The 18,459-nt window shown below is 40.2% G+C and overlaps 1 long non-coding RNA gene across 1 annotated transcript in view; it reads left to right on the forward strand.

The window, feature by feature from the left end:
• Positions 1-5,866, forward strand: part of LOC130684502 (uncharacterized) — an 86,431-nt gene extending 80,565 nt beyond the window's left edge. Inside the window, exon 3 of the long non-coding RNA XR_008998779.1 lies at positions 5,797-5,866. This is a non-coding gene — a long non-coding RNA (uncharacterized LOC130684502). The remainder of the gene's footprint in view (positions 1-5,796) is intronic.
• The last annotated feature ends 12,593 nt before the right edge of the window (positions 5,867-18,459 follow it).

Below are 18,459 nucleotides of genomic sequence, written 5' to 3' on the forward strand. Positions count from 1 at the left end.
TGAGGCCAGATGGCCAGTGGCTGGGGTCTGCCAGAGGATGTCCTGAACCGAGAGGAGAGCAGATGAGATCATCAGTCGGATTCTTCCTGAGGGGTGTGCTGGGTGAGGCTGGGTGGGAAAGCTGCAAAGCCAGCTTTCCAGGCTGTGGGCTCAGGCAAGGCGCCGGTGGCGTGCGGTTCCTTTTTGCTTCCATGTTAGGTGGGTCCAGCACATATTCTTAACATATGTTAACCCTGGTGCTCTGCTCCTGCCAAGAAGCTGTCACAGATGTATTTAGTAGAGGAAACGTTCCTGTTGTACTTTGGGGCACTGTGCAACTAATGGAGCATATGTGATGAGGGGCCACTGGGCAGGGGGTGACCCTGACAAAGCCCGTTTGGTCTAGTACCAGAAGAGAGGGCATTAATAATGTTTGGCAGCCAAGAAGCTATCCTCTCAACTGTCCGATGTAGTGAAGCACAGCTGATGTGGGCTAAGTACCTACTATGCACCAGGTGCTGGCCTTGGGCCTCATATATCAGCTGTCCCACTTTCTCCACTCAACAGCTCCACCTGGCAGGTCCCATCCATCCAGTTTAGAGATGAAGAAGCTGCCCTTGAGTCAGTCTGACTCTAAGCATAACTATTTCTAAAAAAACTCCAAGGAAATTGCACCATGATTTCCTTGGTGCTTTGAATCCACTACACCCACCCAAGATGTAAGAGCCTGCATGATCAGATATTATCTGATGCTACTTGTCAGATCTTTGGGGTCATGTAAGAGGCATAAGGTAGCCTAAATGAAGGTGATTTTATTTGCGGAGATTTTGGGGAAAACTGCTAACACTTGTCATTGGAATGAGGCTATGTGGTTTTCATCTTAGGAAGGATGTACATTGTATGGCTTTTTATTGTCCTTGATCCCAAACACAGCATTAATTAATACACACAACACACACATGTACACCTACCTGGATACACTCCAAACCCTCTGTATACCTATATACACCTCGCCACACTTACATGAATAGATAGTCGCAATGCTGCTCACACAATGGCATGGCCACATACATCTGCTTGTGAACTCATACGCACTCACACGTACCCACATGGCTTCACTTACTTTCATGTACACTCAGAGTGAGTCTGCATACATCAAATTGCTTTTACACACACACACACACACACACACACACACACACACACACACACACACGTTCCCCTCTCAAATGGACATGGTCACACACACACCAGGCATAGACAGAAAATTCACATTTGCACATGCTTTTTCTCTGAGCAAAGTTCTCTTTTAAAGCAGATGTTGAAGAAAGTAAGCCATGAGTTCTTAGCTGCTTTCTGCCATCCCCCACAGCTCACAAAGACAATGAGCAGTTTTATGCAGGAAAATAAAAGAGGGCAGGTGGGAGGGGCTGGGAGCCTGGCCTGGATCTCTCCAAGGATGAACTGGTCCATGCCTTTACCTCCTCGGATTTTTTTCCAAATCATTCAGTTGTGGATGAAGCACTGTCTTGCCTATGGGTTTCAGCCCTGGGCAAGTTCACTATGGTTTCAATGTGACCAAAGGAATGACCAGTAGAATGTTCTTGGGGTGAAAGGGTTTATACCCAACTTTAGTTCCACGGTGGCAGGTCAATCACTAAAATCCCTTTCACTCAGCGCAAGTCTGCATGTATGTCTTGCCAATGGGTTTCAGCCCCTGGCAAGTTCACTATGGATTCAATATGATGAAAGAAAATGACAGTAAAACGTTCTTGGGGTGAAAGGGTTATACCCAACTTTATTTCCATGGTGGCAGGTTAATCACTAAAATCCCACCCATTCAGAGCGAGTCTGCATGCAGCAAGCCAGTCTCTGCCTTTGGGCCCTTCTGCCCGCACAGCTGTCCTCTGGGCCTGTCTGCCTGCACAGTCGTCCTTGAAGCTGCCACCACTCTAGCATCTGCTCTGCTCTCTTGCAGCCATGCCACTGTGTTGCCCAGATCACTGGGTGGAGCTCTTTATATAGAGTCAATAACAACGTATTGCCCACACATGTGTAGTGAGCTAGCCAACCAGGGCCAGGTGAGAATTCTGGCCACAGGAACTTTCATTTTATCCACAATGCAGCAAGCTGGTTTCTGCCTCTGGGCCTCTCTACCCACACAGCCATCCCGCAGAGCCATCCTCTGGGCCTCTGCCCTCGGTGCTGCCTTCACTCCAGCCTCTGCTCTGCTCTCCTGCAGCCTTGCAGCCTGCCACCGTGTCACCTAGAGCACTGGGCGGAGCTCTTTATATAGAGTCAATAGCAACGTATTGCCCACACATGTGCAGTAAGTTAGCCAACGAGAGCCAGGCGAGAATCCTGGCCACAGGAACTGTCATTTTATCCACAAGCACCTTTCAGGCCCCTCATGCAGCCCCTGAAAACCCAACTCAGGCATGTGGAGACCATTCAGATGAGTCCCAAATGGGCCTTTTGCAAAGCTGAGGTCCCCGTTATTGACCACACGAGGGCTGCTCCCTGCTGGCCCAGGTGGTGGGAAGCACTAGTCACACTCTGTAGACGCATCAGCTAGTTGTCAAAGTATCATAGCTGCACAGGCCCTCAGCCATGTGAGACTCTCCCTTATTTCACAGGTGGGGAAACTGAGGCCAGAAAGGGCAGGACCAAGCACTTAGCACCGGGACTGGTCTTGGACACTTCATGAGCACCTGGCAGGTGTGCCATTTTCCTACTTTTGTATCAGGTCTTGAGGCATCTGAGAACTTGGAATGTGAGGGGCTGGAGGAAGCAATATTAAAGTTGTGCAAATTACTGTGGGAGATTTGGATCTTGATCTGCTCCTCTGGGCCCAGGGGAAGGTGACCACTCTTCTCCCCTTGCAGCACTGCCTTACTCAGATAGTGAGAATTCCTCTTGGTCCCGCGTGTCAGGATTCACTGTGTTTGTATGTGTGCACCCACCCCGGGTACCCATATACACACATGTTCTCATGCATACAGTCTCTCACACTCACACAGGTAACCGCCCCCAGGTTGATGCCCTCTGCATGGAAAAACATGGGAGGGGCAGTAAGAGTTCCCCAGGCTGGCTGCCCCCTGGGGTCCAAAATAGTAGGTCCAGGCTGGTTAGTATTAAAATGGATGTAATTTCATGTTTCAGGTCAGGCACTGGGCTCCACCAGTGTGAGGATGAGCCTGGTCTGGTTCCTCCCCTTACTAAGCTTAAAATCCGGTGGACAGTCACCACGTGGTCACCGACACTGAGGGCCACAGCTTTGAGGCGGGCTTATGACAAATGTCTGAACATAGTCTGATGGGTGCCCTGAGGAGGGAATGACAGCCTCTTGTGCAGCTCTGGGGGAGACCTCTGAGAGGAGGGAATGTCGAAGAACATGTAGAATTTTGCCCAATAAAGGAGCAGTAGACGGGAGCAGTGGGAACATCAGCCACAGGGTTGAAGGGTACAGCATTTTAGAGTGGGCAGGTGGTCCCCCGTGTGACCAGAGCCTGGGACAGAAGGGGCCAGAGAGGCAGCATGTGAACAGATGGGAAGAGCCTTCAGTGCCTTGCCAGGATTTGGCTTTATTCTGCGGGCAGGGGAGTGGGTTCCAGTATTGGTTTAAAGAGAGAAGGCATCAGAAGGTCACCTGGTGGTCATGAGGGGCACCACTGTGATGGGAAGCTGGCATCTAGCTAAAGGCACCAGAGATTGAAGTGAAAGACGCAGGGAGTCCTTGCCCTCCTGGACTTCCAGGCCAGACAGGAGGCTGTTGGAACAGAGAGGGCAGGTGTGTGGGAGGAGGCCCAGCTGGCAGAGGCTGCAGGAAGTGAGAGGGCGTGGATTGGGAAGGGGTTTCTGAGTCAGACCCCAGAAGGGGTCATGGAGTGGGAGGCGACAAGGACGAAGGTGCAGGTTTGGTTGGGGACAGAGGTGGACTTGCCTTCCCTGGGTGGGGGCAGGCAGTCCAGTAACATCCCTCCCCAGGCTGCCTGGGGCAGGACCAGCCATCGTTAGCTTTTGCTGTCCCAGGCGCTGCTGCCCAGAATATTAAAATCTTTCTCAGGTTTATCTCCTCCCCATCTTGCTCATTTGAAATACCTACAATTGGGGTGGGGGTAGGTGGGGAGGGAAAGTTACTTTAATCCTCTGGTTCCTATCGGTCTAATCACAGTTTCAGTAGACAAACGGGCAGGGTTCTAAATGAGATCGGAGGACAGGGGGAACACATTATGTTGGTGCTAATAATGATCTGTCTTTGTTTTATCACTTCATGTTGTTGCCTCTCATTTTGGCTGCCTGAATTCTTAATGCCTTCGAGTGTCTCGCAGAGATGGTTTCCTTTTGCTGCCAGGCCGGGGACACAGTTGCAGACTTGCATATGAAAATACTCAGCCTGGTGCCTGCAGCTAACAAGCCAGCCGCCATTTAAATTTCAATCAGCCCTTCTGTTTGTGTGTGAGATCCTTGCATGGTTGAAATTAGCAATTTTGAAAAATTGATTAAAATTGCTAGTTTCATGAAGCCTCAAAACATGAAAATCAATCTTTTTTTCTTTTTCTTTTTGTAAATACACTGAAATTCTTGTTGGCTTCACCATGTCTGCAGTATGGGAAACTGCCAAGTACGCTGGTGGGGTGGTGGGGAACGGGGAGCTAGGTGGGCTGTGGCTTATTTTGACTTGAGACTTAACTCCTGTGTGACCTTCTTAAGTGTTTGAACCTCTCTGGGTCTCATTTTTTTTCATCTGTGGAATAAAGGGGTTTGACTGGATAGGGGATCTCGAGAAGGCTCTTCCAGCCCTAACACTATATAATTGAGTGCTCTGAGTCATGTAATAAAGGAATGGATCTTTGCAAGTAGAATCTGTACTTAGATGAGGTGAGAATACTAACAACAAATAGCATATTCATGAACATTTTTAGCTAAATCCAGACACTTTACATGCATTATTTACGTTCATTGAATCATTGCAAGAAGACTATTAGAAAATACAATTATCCCCATTTTCAGATGTGGAAACAAAGACTTATACTCTTCTGCGGTGCCATGATTTGCAGCCCAGGGAAGTGACACCTTCTCCCCCATATCCCGATGTATAGTTCCAGATAAAGGCTGTGTGGCCTGCCCAGCAGAGGGCTCTCCCAGGACCTCACTGGTTCTGAGTCAAATATGTGCACATAGTTCCCTGCCTCAACCAGGGCAGTGGACATTGGCAGCAGACATTTGATGCATCCCTGGGCTTTCTCTTCTCTGTGCTTTGAGTTGATTTCTTGGAAGCTATATTCATCAACTTCACAACAGAGCTAGTACGGAGAGTAATATAGTAATAAAAGATGTGAATGTCTTATTTTCCCAAGTAGTGTAAATTGTTCAACAGTACATACCCATTGTCTTGGCACAGAGAAGTGCTCTGAAATTATTGGTTGGTTTGAGGAAAAACAAAACACTATTAAGAAAAGAAACAGGCCTAAAATGGAGTCACTTGTGCTAAGCACCATGTCAGAAAACCAAGACTTAATACCTAAACTAGTTACAGTTTCAACTTCTCCCAGAAATGTAATCTCAAACCAGTTAGTCTGTAGTTCCCTGGCTAGCAGCAGTGAGGTAATCCTCCTGACAGACCCCTTTTGTTCCCCAAAGAATGATAAGGTGATCCACTCTTTCCTTGTCCCTGTCTATAAAAGCCTGCCATTTTGTATAGCTCTTTGGAGCTCCTTTTTATTTACTAGATGAGATGTTGCCTAACTCATGAATCATTGAATAAAGCCAATCTGATCTTTAAATTTACTCAGTTGAATTTTCTTTTTTAAACAGATTTGGCAGCAGTGGGACTGAAAGAGACTTCTGACAGCTTCAGGGACAATGAGAAACACAGGTATGGTGCTGCAAACTTCTTTGAGTTTTTTGTGTTTACTGCTATTTTCAAGGGCTGTGAGTAAGTTCCTCTTGGTTTTGTGCTCCACTGTCTTTGCACTGAGCTCCCGATCTAATGGCTTTCTAGTCCACAGTTCCCCTTTTGGAAGCCCAGTCAAGCCTGAGGTCCTCATTTTTGGTGTCTGCTGGTTCAGTCCTTTCCCCAGTTCCAAGCTGAATGGACATTGTGGGTGGTATGTGCAGGGTCTTGTCTTGGCCAGGATGCAGTAATACCTCTTGGTTACTGCTGATATGTTAAGGTGAATGTGTTTGTTTGTCTTGTTCTGTGTAGATAAGGCTATTGTTAATGGAAATCTTGGCAGTAGCCACAAAATTGATGTGCACAGGTTGGGCATTTAAAAGCTGTTAGAGCACTTACCACCCAACCCAAAGACTCCATGTTAGGATAAGGTGGCCATGGAATGGGTTAGATTTATACTAGGTCACTGACCAACCTCAAGAAAATTCCCCTGTGATGAGGTACATTGTAAAACACCATACAATCACCAACCCAGTGGTACAACCCTTTTAAGTATTAGTTTGGCTCTGAAAGACCCACAGGCATAGCTTAAAATAATAATAAAATTGAGATGCCTTAAATTCCAAAGGTTGAGCTTGCCACCTTCCAGCATACCTGCTTATATTATGCCTAAGAACTATGGTTCTGAAAGCTATAAATATCTACAAAAGTGGCAAAATCTTTCTAAAAACAATCTCATCGAGTTACAATGGCTATTATGAGGAATGTTCAATTTAGATAAGATCATTTAAGAAGTACTTTTAAAAGCAAGGGCTCTCAAATCCATCAAAAGGATGGGAAACCTATTTTAACTGGCATGCCAAAGCCTCCCAAAGGCTTCAAAAATTCCAAAATAGCTTCACTGAAAGAGTGATTGTAAAAGGCTAGTGAAAAAATTAAAGACACAAGAGGTACCTGAAACAGAAGGCTGTAAGACTGTCAAACAGCTCCTGCTGCTCCCTTCTGTCCTTTGAGTTCTCCTCCTAGTGATCCTCTGTCTGAGTTGTCTTTCCATTCTGAAGAGATTACAAGAATGTAAACAAAATTCTGCCAAGTTAGTGCCCTTACAGCCACCCCATATCTGCCTTCAAAGAAGGGCTCCTCCCAGAGTTGACAGGCCGCTGAAGGATTTTCTGGTAGACTGCTATGTTATTTCCCTGAAATTACAATTAATGAAAAACCTTACCAAATTCTGGCAGATCCTAGAGCCTGCAGAGGGGATTCTGGGAGAATTGACAGAAGCCAGCAAAGGATGAGCGTTTTTACTAGAGTCAGCTCTCTGTAATCTCTGTCTGTAGTGCCCAACAGAGAGAAGAAAATAAAATTTCATGTCACCCCTTCCGTTCCAAATCCAGACCCACTGGTTGTCAATCCTTTCCCTCACAGCTCTAGCTATTGTTTTATTGCTTGTCTTGTTTGGTGTCCTAAGAACCTGGCTTGGCTTTCTGCCTTCCTGGGACATGCAGGTTGTTGGTTCTTTATTATGGCTATTGTTGAAAGCGACTTTGGATCTTGGGGGGGCAGTATCCTTTATGCCCTCTGGGGATGCCTCTTGAGTCCAAGGTGGTGTTTAATACTGCCAGAAATATTTACTGTTTGTACTACCTGAAAACTGACAAGATATCTAGAGGAATTTTTTTTTTACTGGGAGGCTAAATTGGAAGCTGATATCAGAGTCTGATAGGAAACATTTTTTAAAGGTTTTTCTCTCCTAGCTAAGCTAAAATTGTATACTCAGATAGGAATAAATGCCTTCTAAAACCTTTGTGGAAGGATTTATTAAAACATTCCAAAGACAAACAGTTCTAAATCTAGAACATGGAATTTTTTTCTTTTTGATTTCCAGCTTAGTGAGAAATCCTCTCCCTTATATAATGGAACAAATTAAGGGTAATGTAGTTGGTTGGTTGGGTGGATCAGTGTTGTCATTTAAGTTGCAACCCAATTCTTTAAGGAATTAGAAGCAACAGTCCTTATCTTAAAATATTTGCAAAACCAGAAATGCAGCTCTGGACACAATATAAAGGCCACCTATTGTTTTTATCAATTCCCAAACCTCTCTCCCATTTATCTCAAAAGCTTTGTAAGTGTTGTAAAAATTTTGGCTTTAGGAAACCAAAGTCTTTCTTGAAGGAGCTTGCATTCTTTCCCTGTGCCTTTAAGATGTAAATGCTCTACTTGGTCTTCTCTACAAACTCTTATTTTCTTATCTAGGCCATCTCCTTGAAACACAAACTTCAGGGAAGTAATTCTTAACACAAGGAAAAAAAAAAAAAAGGGATAAGAGGCTTTTAAAAATCTGAACTGCTATAGAAGCTCCTTTGCCCAAAATCTAGTCTACAACTTCCATAAAATTACTTGCCAAGGACAAATACAAATCTTAAGTGTCTTCACAAATATTAGTACAAAAAGCTTTATCCATCTGAGTACGTAAATTTAACTTCTTCCAACTGCTCTTTTATAACTAGTGAGTTTTTTTTTTATTATACCTGATTCATAGTTCAAGTTTTAAAACAAAAACTGTGAAATCTGTTTGCTTCTGCCTGTGTATTTATGTCAGTCTCCCTCTACGTAAGTGTTCTAGATGTGTGGTATTTTTCTACCTCTGGGTGATATTACCTAAATTAATTTGTAAAAGAGCTCTATTTAATTGGTTTGAAGAAAATTAAGCACTTACAAGAATTAAGGATTCCTAAAACACTCAAAATTATAATAGAAACTTAACCAAATGCTTTTCAGGTTCACATGATCTGGGTAAATATTTGCTATTAAAGCTAATATAAGTTCGTTGGTATAATTCAAATAGGCATGTCTTTAGAGTTATCAGTATTGAATACAATGCAGACATACAACTTTTATTCTACCTGGGTGTATTTGTCAAATAAGTTCATGTTATCTCTTACAAAACTTGTCGGCAAGGTAAATAACTTGGTATGATGTAATTTTCATAAGAAATTTAAGCATAATTGTTGAAAACAAGTAAATTCAATAGATATAAGTACGATAAAAGGTTTTAGATAAATTAAAAATATAGTTTCCCCCAATCTTTTTGATAACTTGAAGGTTAAAGTTTTGTAAGTTAAGTTAAATGATGGCTAGTCATTAAATATCTAGATGATTTCCAAACAAGATAAAATACTGAAACATTAGTTACTGAACATAGGCTTGTTTATCCATTTTTGGCTTCCTTTTACAGAGGAACTAAAGATATTTGGATCTATTAGTAAACATGTTTTGTGCCACACTGAAAAATTTACTATGAGAAAGCATATGCTTCTAGAAATTATAAAAACTATTATAAATTTGTCAAGCTGCAGACTGCTAGTGTAAAAGACAGTTCACAGTTGTTTACTTCTTAATTTTTAGCCCAAATTAAGGTTTTTCAGGGCTAAAATTCTAGTACATATAATTAAAGCTACTAGAAATAATAAGGGCAACATCTGCATATGTAAGGAAAGTATGATTTTTTTTTTTTTGCAAAAGAACATAGGAAGAATGGAAATGCATTTTTGTTAAGGAAAAAGTAATTTTGCCTAAAGAGAGAGTGGTTATTTCATAATGGGAAAGAGAAAACACATAGGACAAAATTTGTAGAAGTTTTATGGAAAAGGAATCTTAGAAAGGGAATTTTATGTGTTGTTAAGCTGGTTAAGACTGACATGAATTTATTAAGTAAAAAGAAATGATGAGTTTCAATATCAAAAGTATACTGGTACAAAATTAGAATTGGTTTTCTGCTAAAAGGACAAACTTTTCTTTCTTGGACTTTTGGTAACAGATTGTGAAAGTTTCTTTAACTTTTAAGTAACCTGTCTAGAAAGCAAAGATTTTGTGTTTTACCAACATAATATGCTATGATTTAATAGTACATAATTTACTGTGCTATCTTTATCATCAGGTCTTTGGTTACTTAAGAAAATTGGGTCTTTTTAATTAAAAGATCTAAGTGTTTTTTTTTAAATGATGATTTGACTTCCTGTGTTTGTCCATGAAAGCTTTAATTGTCACTATGCTTAAGTAGATAACTAAGTATTGTTTCACAATGACTTATGATTCTATTTGACCAAGGTTTTTTAAACCTTTTCATATTTTTGACAAACTTCCCCAAAGCAGATTCTAAATGAAGTCTTTTTGACCTCAAAATAACTTTGGGATTTTTAAGAGGTTCTCTGGAACATTTCAAAAGATTTTTCTCTCTCCTTTTAAAAAGGGAGTGTTAAACTAATTAGTATATTTGATATGTTAAATTATATAGGAAGTGTTGTCAAGTAAGAAGTAATACTAAACCTTCTTTATGTTGCATTTGTATATGTTATAAATGTTCCAGAAATTACATGAAATTCCTAAGGTCTGAAAAGTCCTGGTATAATGTTATCATAATTCCAGTTATCATTTTGAAATGTGTGTCACAAAAAAGAAAATTATAGACCAATATCCTTGATGAACATTGATGCAGAAATCCTCAAGAAAATATTAGCAAACCAAATTCAAAAATACATTAAAAGGATCACTTACCATAATCAAGTGCGATTTATTTCAGAGATGCAAGGATGGTTAAATATCCACAAATCAATCAACATAATATACCACATTAACAAAAGAAAGGATAAAAACTATACAGTCATCTCAATAGATGCAGAAAAAGCATTTGACAAAATTCAACATCCATTCATGATAAAAACTCTCAACAAAGTGGGTACAGAGGGAACATACATCAAAATAATAAAGACCATATATGACAAACCCACAGCTAATATCCTACTAACTGGCAAAAAGCTGAAAGCTTTTCCTCTAAGATCAAGAGCAAGAAAAGGATGTCCACTGTCATCACTCTTATTTAACTCAGTACTCGATGTCCTAGCCACAGTAATCAGACAAGAAAAAGAAATAAAATGCATCCAAATTTGTAAGGAAAAAGTAAAATTGTCACTATTTGCAGATGCTATGATACTATATATAGAAAACTCTGAAGACTCTACCAAAAAACTCTTAGAATCAGTAAATTAATTCAGTAAAATTGCAGGATACAGAATCAATATACATAAATCTGTTGTGTTTCTATATATTAAAAATGAACTAACAGAAAGAGAAATTAAGAAAGTGATTCATTTACAAATGTATCAAAAAGAATAAAATATCTAAGAATAAATTTAGCCAAGGAGGTGGAAGATCTTTCCTTGAAAACTATAACGCATTGATGAAATAAATTGAAGATGACATAAATAAATGGAAAATATGCCATGCTCATGGATTGGAAGAATTAATATTGTTAAAATATCTATACTGCCCAAAGGAATCTATGGAAGCAATGTAATCTTTCTCAAAATACCAGTGGCATTTTGCATGGAACTGGAACAAATAATCCTAAAATTTATATGGAACCACAAAAGACTCTGAATAGCTGAAGCAATCTTGAGAAAGAACTAAGTTGGAGTTATCATGCTCCCTGACTTCAAACTATACTAAAGCTATAATAATCAAAACAGTATGGTACTGGCACAAAAATAGGCACATAAATCAATGGAACAGAATAAAGCCCAGAAATAAATCTACACTTATATGGTCAATTAATCTGTGGCAAAGGACGCAAGAATATACACTGGGGAAAAGACAGTCTCTTCAATAAATGGTGTTGGGGAAACTGGACAGCTACATCCAAAAGAATGAAACTGGATCACTTTCTTATGCCATACCCGCACATAAAACACAAAATGGATTAAAGACCTAAATGTAAGACCTGACACCATAAAACTTCTAAAAGAAAAGAGGCAATAAACTCTGGAACATCTGCCTTAGCATTTTTTTTATCTCTATATGTCTCCCCAGACAAAGGAAACAAAAGTAAAAATTAACAAGTGGGATTACATCAAACTAAAAAGCACAGTGAAGGCAACCATCCCTAAAATGAGGAGGCAACATACTGAGTGGAAGAAGATATTTGCAAATGATATATCCAATAAGGGGCTAATATATATATATATATAATATATAAAGAACTCATACCAAAAAACCCCATTAAACATGATTTAAAAAATGGGCAGAGTCTCTGAATAGACGTTTTTCCAAAGAAGACATACAGATGGCCAACCCCAGGGCCAGGAGCAGAGTCAGGGTGGGGTGGATCCTGTAGGAAGGGGGCTAAGAAGCTGGGCAAAACTAAGAGATGTCCAGTCCCACTAGTCGAGCATCCAGGCCTGGTGACAGAATGAAAGGCTCTCTCTCATTAACCCTGGTCCCCTCCAAAACACATTGTCTAAGATTTTTGCTTTTTACCTATTGAAAACATATACCAATTGAGATAATTGGAAAGATTTGAATATCATTCTAGTCTTGGGTCCCCAAAAGTAGATACTGAGATGAGAATCAGGGTACAAGATACTTACATGGGATGTCATCCCAGGAAACACAGCAAGGGCTACAGAATGAAACAAGGAAGAGAGGAAAGCCAATGCAGGCTGAGCAAGCCGGTGGGTTCCTGCTGTGGGCCATGGAATTCTGCTGTACTGGGGCCCTTTAGTGACCGCAGAGAGAGCCCTGAGAAGTGCCCCTCCAAGGGGCAGGGAAGCCTGGGTCTCTGCCTATCAAGTCCTGGTTTTCATTGATTGCGGGTTGCTCCTGGTGTTTAACCGTCTGGTCCTTAGAGCCTGCCCCACTAAGGGGAAAACAGGGTTGTGCAGAACTAACCTGCCCTCAGATGGAAATGCAGGTGCCAGAGTGGGAGGCATTAGTGTGTAAGGGTGCTGCCCACTGCAGCTGCTGTTGACATCCAGGAAGAGGCAGGGAAGATGAGAGGGAGACCAGCAACTGTCCACTACAAATTGTGACAGGGCATCAAATTTTAGGGAATCATTATTAATATTGTTAGTTACCTCAATGACCTTGTAATTAACATAGGAATATGCTATGTCAGGCCATTTCTGAACTGTTCCAAGATCGAGCCAATGACTTGGAAAATGTTTCCAGTCAGTGTTCAGAGCTGCCTTCTTTTCTTTGGGCCTGACTTTGGACAGCTGGGCCTCAGAGTGGTTGAAATCCTAGAAAGAGGGGCCAGTTCAGGTAGGAAAGTAAGGCCTTGGGTCTCATGCAAAGAGAAGTGGCCTATAAGTGAATCTATGTTGCAACTTTTTATCATAAATGAGAAGTTGAATTGTGTTAAACATTTTCTTTTCTTCTTCTTCTTTTTTTTTTTGATTCTATTGAACTAATCATATGAATTCACTGATTTTGGAATATTAAGCTAATCTTTTATTCCTAGGATAAATTCCCCTGGGTCACAGTATATTACCCTTTTTGTATATTGTTGAATCCTATTTGCTCATATTTTAAAAGTATTTTTGCCCCATGAAGAGTATTGGTTTGTAGTTTTCTATTTTAGTAGTATCTCTTTCTGGTTTTGGTATCAGAATAAATTGGCTTTGTGAAACAAGTTGCGAAGGGTGTTCTCTATATATTTTCTAAAGAGTTGATAGGTATGGTATTTTTTTTAATTTAAAAAATTAAAGTTTACCAGTAAAACTACTAGAGTCTAGGGCTTTCTTTGTAAGAAGATTTATGACTACAAATGTAATTTATTTAATGGTTATAGGGTTATTCAGTTTTTCTAGTTCTTCCTCAGTGAGTTTTGGTAGTTTGTGTCTTTCAAGGAATTTGTACATTTTCTCTAAGTTGTTGAATTTATGGCATAAAATTGTTCATACTGTTTATCATTATTATACCCCTTTATCATTATGTAATTTTTTTATTTTATTTTATTTAAATAATTATTTTTTATTGAAGGGTAGTTGACGCACAGTATTACATTACATTAGTTTCAAGTGTACAACACAGTGGTAGAACATTTATATACATAATTCTAGGTTCCAGCTATCACCCTACCAAGCTGTTACAATATCTTGACTATATTCCTTATGCTATACATTACATCCCGGTTACTTATTTATTTTACCATTGGAAGTCTGTATATTTTTTTTTTTTTTTTTTTTTGTGAGGGCATCTCTCATATTTATTGATCAAATGGTTGTTAACGATAATAAAATTCTGTATAGGGGAGTCAATGCTCAATGCACAATCATTATTCCACCCCAAGCCTAATTTTCGTCAGTCTCCAATCTTCTGAGGCATAACAAACAAGTTCTTACATGGAGAACAAATTCTTACATAATGAATAAGTTACATAGTGAACAGTACAAGGGCAGTCATCACAGAAACTTTCGGTTTTGCTCATGCATTATGAACTCTAAACAGTCAGTTCAAATATGAATACTCATTTGGTTTTTATACTTGATTTATATGTGGATACCACATTTCTCTCTTTATTATTATTATTTTTAATAAAATGCTGAAGTGGTAGGTAGATACAAGATAAAGGTAGAAAACATAGTTTAGTGTTGTAAGAGAGCAAATGTAGATGATCAGGTGTGTGCCTGTGGACTATGTGTTAATCCAAGCTAGACAAGGGCAACAAAACATCCACGGATGCAGAAGATTTCTCTCAAAACAGGGGGGGTGAGGTTCTAAGCCTCACCTCTGTTGATCCCCAATTTCTCACCTGATGGCCCCCCTGCGACTGTGCCTGTCTTAGGTTGTTCCTCCCTTGAGGAATCTTACCCGTCTCTGGCTAACCAGTCATCTTCCGGGGCCATACAGGGAAATGTGAAGTTGGTAAGTGAGAGGGAAGCCTTATTGTTTGAAAAGGTTAGCTTTTTACTTCTTTGCATATTTATGCCCTGTGGCTTCTATGCCCAGCATTTGTCTTGAGGTATCTTTACCATTTGGAAGAATTATGATACTCGGTAAATTTGATATGAGGCACGAATTCTATTTAAGGGTTGTAATTAGGAAGGAAGAAGAAAAGCTATAGAAGTAGCAGGTGGAAGAAAACATGGGAAGATTGATTATTTCTTTGACATATCTTCTTGTAGAGTAACTTCAGCATGTATAGGTTTTAAGCTACTACTTAAATTGCGCACACACATTAACATAATAGGAGTATAGTTACATAACCAAAGCATATCTGTAATTACCAGCCATCTCCAGTGAAACCAAGAAAACCAGTTAGGCACCTTAGGCATTTGTGAAAACTTATCTATGATATGGTGGATATTGTCCAACTGAACTTGAACAGTCTGAGAGAAATCAGACAAATTAAAACAACCCATTCCTGGGGACTGTTCACATGCCATATGTTCTTTTAACAGTAAATAGTCTGTAGTTGTAAGAGTTTGGAGCGCTACAATTTGCACTTCTCCAAATTCTTGGTTGAGTTCCAACAGTATAGATCCAGTCAAATTTGTTGTTTTACTGTATGCACAGGCCAGCTTAGATATCTCCTTCCTCATTCCCATGGCAAGTCCAGGAACTGGTGGGATGAGTGCATCTACAGCTGTAGCAGTGCGTGGATCTTTGTTGGGGTTTTTTGATGATCATCTTCTGGCATGAGTCTTCCAGAGAGTGCAGATGTTGGAAGTTCTTTTTCATATCGTATCTTAGTTCATTTTTGGGGTAGCCCAATTAGGCTTTGATCCTCTGTATAAACACAAACAGACCCTTTGCCTACACTTTTATATGCCCTTTATACCCTTGTGTAGAACTCTTTGGAGGTTACCACACAGGAACTGCCCTTTTCTTTTTTTTTTTTTTTGCTTTGTTTTTGGTATCACTAATCTACACTTACATGATGAATATTATGTTTACTAGGCTCTCCCCTATACCAGGTCTCCCCTATAAACCCCTTTACAGTCACTGTCCATCAGAATAGCAAAATGTTGTAGAATCACTACTTGCCTTCTCTGTGTTGTACAGCCCTCCCTTTTCTCCTACCCCCCCATGCATGTTAATCTTAATACTCCCCTACTTCTCCCCCCCTTATCCCTCCCTACCCACCCATCCTCCCCAGTCCCTTTCCCTTTGGTACCTGTTAGTCCATTCTTGAGTTCTGTGATTCTGCTGCTGTTTTGTTCCTTCAGTTTTTCCTTTGTTCTTATATTCCACAGATAAGTGAAATCATTTGGTATTTCTCTTTCTCCACTTGGCTTGTTTCACTGAGCATAATACCCTCCAGCTCCATCCATGTTGCTGCAAATGATTGGATTTGCCCTTTTCTTATGGCTGAGTAGTATTCCATTGTGTATATGTACCACATCTTCTTTATCCATTCATCTATTGATGGACATTTAGGTTGCTTCTAATTCTTGACTATTGTAAATAGTGCTGCAATAAACATAGGGGTGCATCTGTCTTTCTCAAACTTGATTGCTGCATTCTAAGGGTAAATTCCTAGGAGTGCAATTCCTGGGTCAAATGGTAAGTCTGTTTTGAGCATTTTGATATACCTCCATACTGCTTTCCACAATGGTTGAACTAGTTTACATTCCCACCAGCAGTGTAGGAGGGTTCCCCTTTCTCCACAGCCTCGCCAACATTTGTTGTTGTTTGTCTTTTGGATGGCAGCCATCCTTACTGGTGTGAGGTGACACCTCATTGTAGTTTTAATTTGCATTTCTCTGATAATTAGCGATGTGGAGCATCTTTTCATGTGTCTGTTGGCCATCTGTATTTCTTTTTTGGAGAACTGTCTGTTCAGTTCCTCTGCCCATTTTTTAATTGGGTTATTTGTTTTTTGTTTGTTGAGGCATGTGAGCTCCTTATATATTCTGGACGTCAAGCCTTTATCGGATGTGTCATTTTCAAATATATTCTCCCATACTGTAGGGATCCTTCTTGTTCTATTGATGGTGTATTTTGCTGTACAGAAGCTTTTCAGCTTAATGTAGTCCCACTTGTTCATTTTTGCTGTTGTTTTCCTTGCCCGGGGAGATATGTTCAAGAAGAGGTCACTCATGTTTATGTCTAAGAGGTTTTTGCCTATGTTTTCTTCCAAGAGTTTAATGGTTTCATGGCTTACATTCAGGTCTTTGATCCATTTTGAGTTTACTTTTGTATATGGGGTTAGACAATGGTCCAGTTTCATTCTCCTACATGTAGCTGTCCAGTTTTGCCAGCACCACCTGTTGAAGAGACTGTCATTTCGCCATTGTATGTCCATGGCTCCTTTATCAAATATTAATTGACCATATATGTCTGGGTTAATGTCTGATTCTCTAGTCTGTTCCATTGGTCTGTGGCTCTGCTCTTGTGCCAGTACCAAATTGTCTTGATTACTATGGCTTTATAGTAGAGCTTGAAGTTGGGGAGTGAGATCCCCCCTACTTTATTCTTCTTTCTCAGGATTGCTTTGGCTATTCGGGGTCTTTGGTGTTTCCATATGAATTTTTGAATTATTTGTTCCAGTTCATTGAAGAATGTTGCTGGTAGTTTCATAGGGATTGCATCAAATCTGTATATTGCTTTGGGCAGGATGGCCATTTTGACGATATTAATTCTTCCTAGCCACGAGCATGGGATGAGTTTCCATCTGTTAGTGTCCCCTTTAATTTCTCTAAAGAGTGACTTGTAGTTTTCAGAGTATAAGTCTTTCACTTCTTTGGTTAGGTTTATTCCTAGGTATTTTATTTTTTTTGATGCAATTGTGAATGGAGTTGTTTTCCTGATTTCTCTTTCTGTTGGTTCATTGTTAGTATATAGGAAAGCCACAGATTTCTGTGTGTTGATTTTGTATCCTGCAACTTTGCTGTATTCCGATATCAGTTCTAGTAGTTTTGGGGTGGAGTCTTTAGGGTTTTTTATGTACAGTATCATGTCATCTGCAAATAGTGACAGTTTAACTTCTTCTTTACCAATCTGGATTCCTTGTATTTCTTTATTTTGTCTGATTGCCGTGGCTAGGACCTCCAGTACTATGTTAAATAACAGTGGGGAGAGTGGGCATCCCTGTCTAGTTCCCGATCTCAGAGGAAATGCTTTCAGCTTCTCGCTGTTCAATATAATGTTGGCTGTGGGTTTATCATAGATGTCCTTTATTATGTTTAGGTACTTGCCCTCTATTCCCATTTTGCTGAGAGTTTTTAACATGAATGGATGTTGAACTTTGTCAAATGCTTTTTCAGCATCTATGGAGATGATCATGTGGTTTTTGTCTTTCTTTTTGTTGATGTGGTGGATGATGTTGATGGACTTTCGAATGTTGTACCATCCTTGCATCCCTGGGATGAATCCCACTTGGTCATGGTGTATGATCCTTTTGATGTATTTTTGAATTCGGTTTGCTAATATTTTGTTGAGTATTTTTGCATCTACGTTCATCAGGGATATTGGTCTGTAGTTTTCTTTTTTGGTGGGGTCTTTGCCTGGTTTTGGTATTAGGGTGATGTTAGCTTCATAGAATGAGTTTGGGAGTATCCCCTCCTCCTCTATTTTTTGGAAAACTTTAAGGAGAATGGGTATTATGTCTTCCCTGTATGTCTGATAAAATTCCGAGGTAAATCCATCTGGCCCGGGGGTTTTGTTCTTTGGTAGTTTTTTGATTACCGTTCAATTTCGTTGCTGGTAATTGGTCTGTTTAGATTTTCTGTTTCTTCCTGGGTCAATCTTGGAAGGTTGTATTTTTCTAGGAAGTTGTCCATTTCTCCTAGGTTTCCCAGCTTGTT

This window comes from Manis pentadactyla, chromosome 8 (assembly GCF_030020395.1).
Source record: "Manis pentadactyla isolate mManPen7 chromosome 8, mManPen7.hap1, whole genome shotgun sequence".
In the NCBI taxonomy this organism is placed as follows: domain Eukaryota; kingdom Metazoa; phylum Chordata; class Mammalia; order Pholidota; family Manidae; genus Manis; species Manis pentadactyla.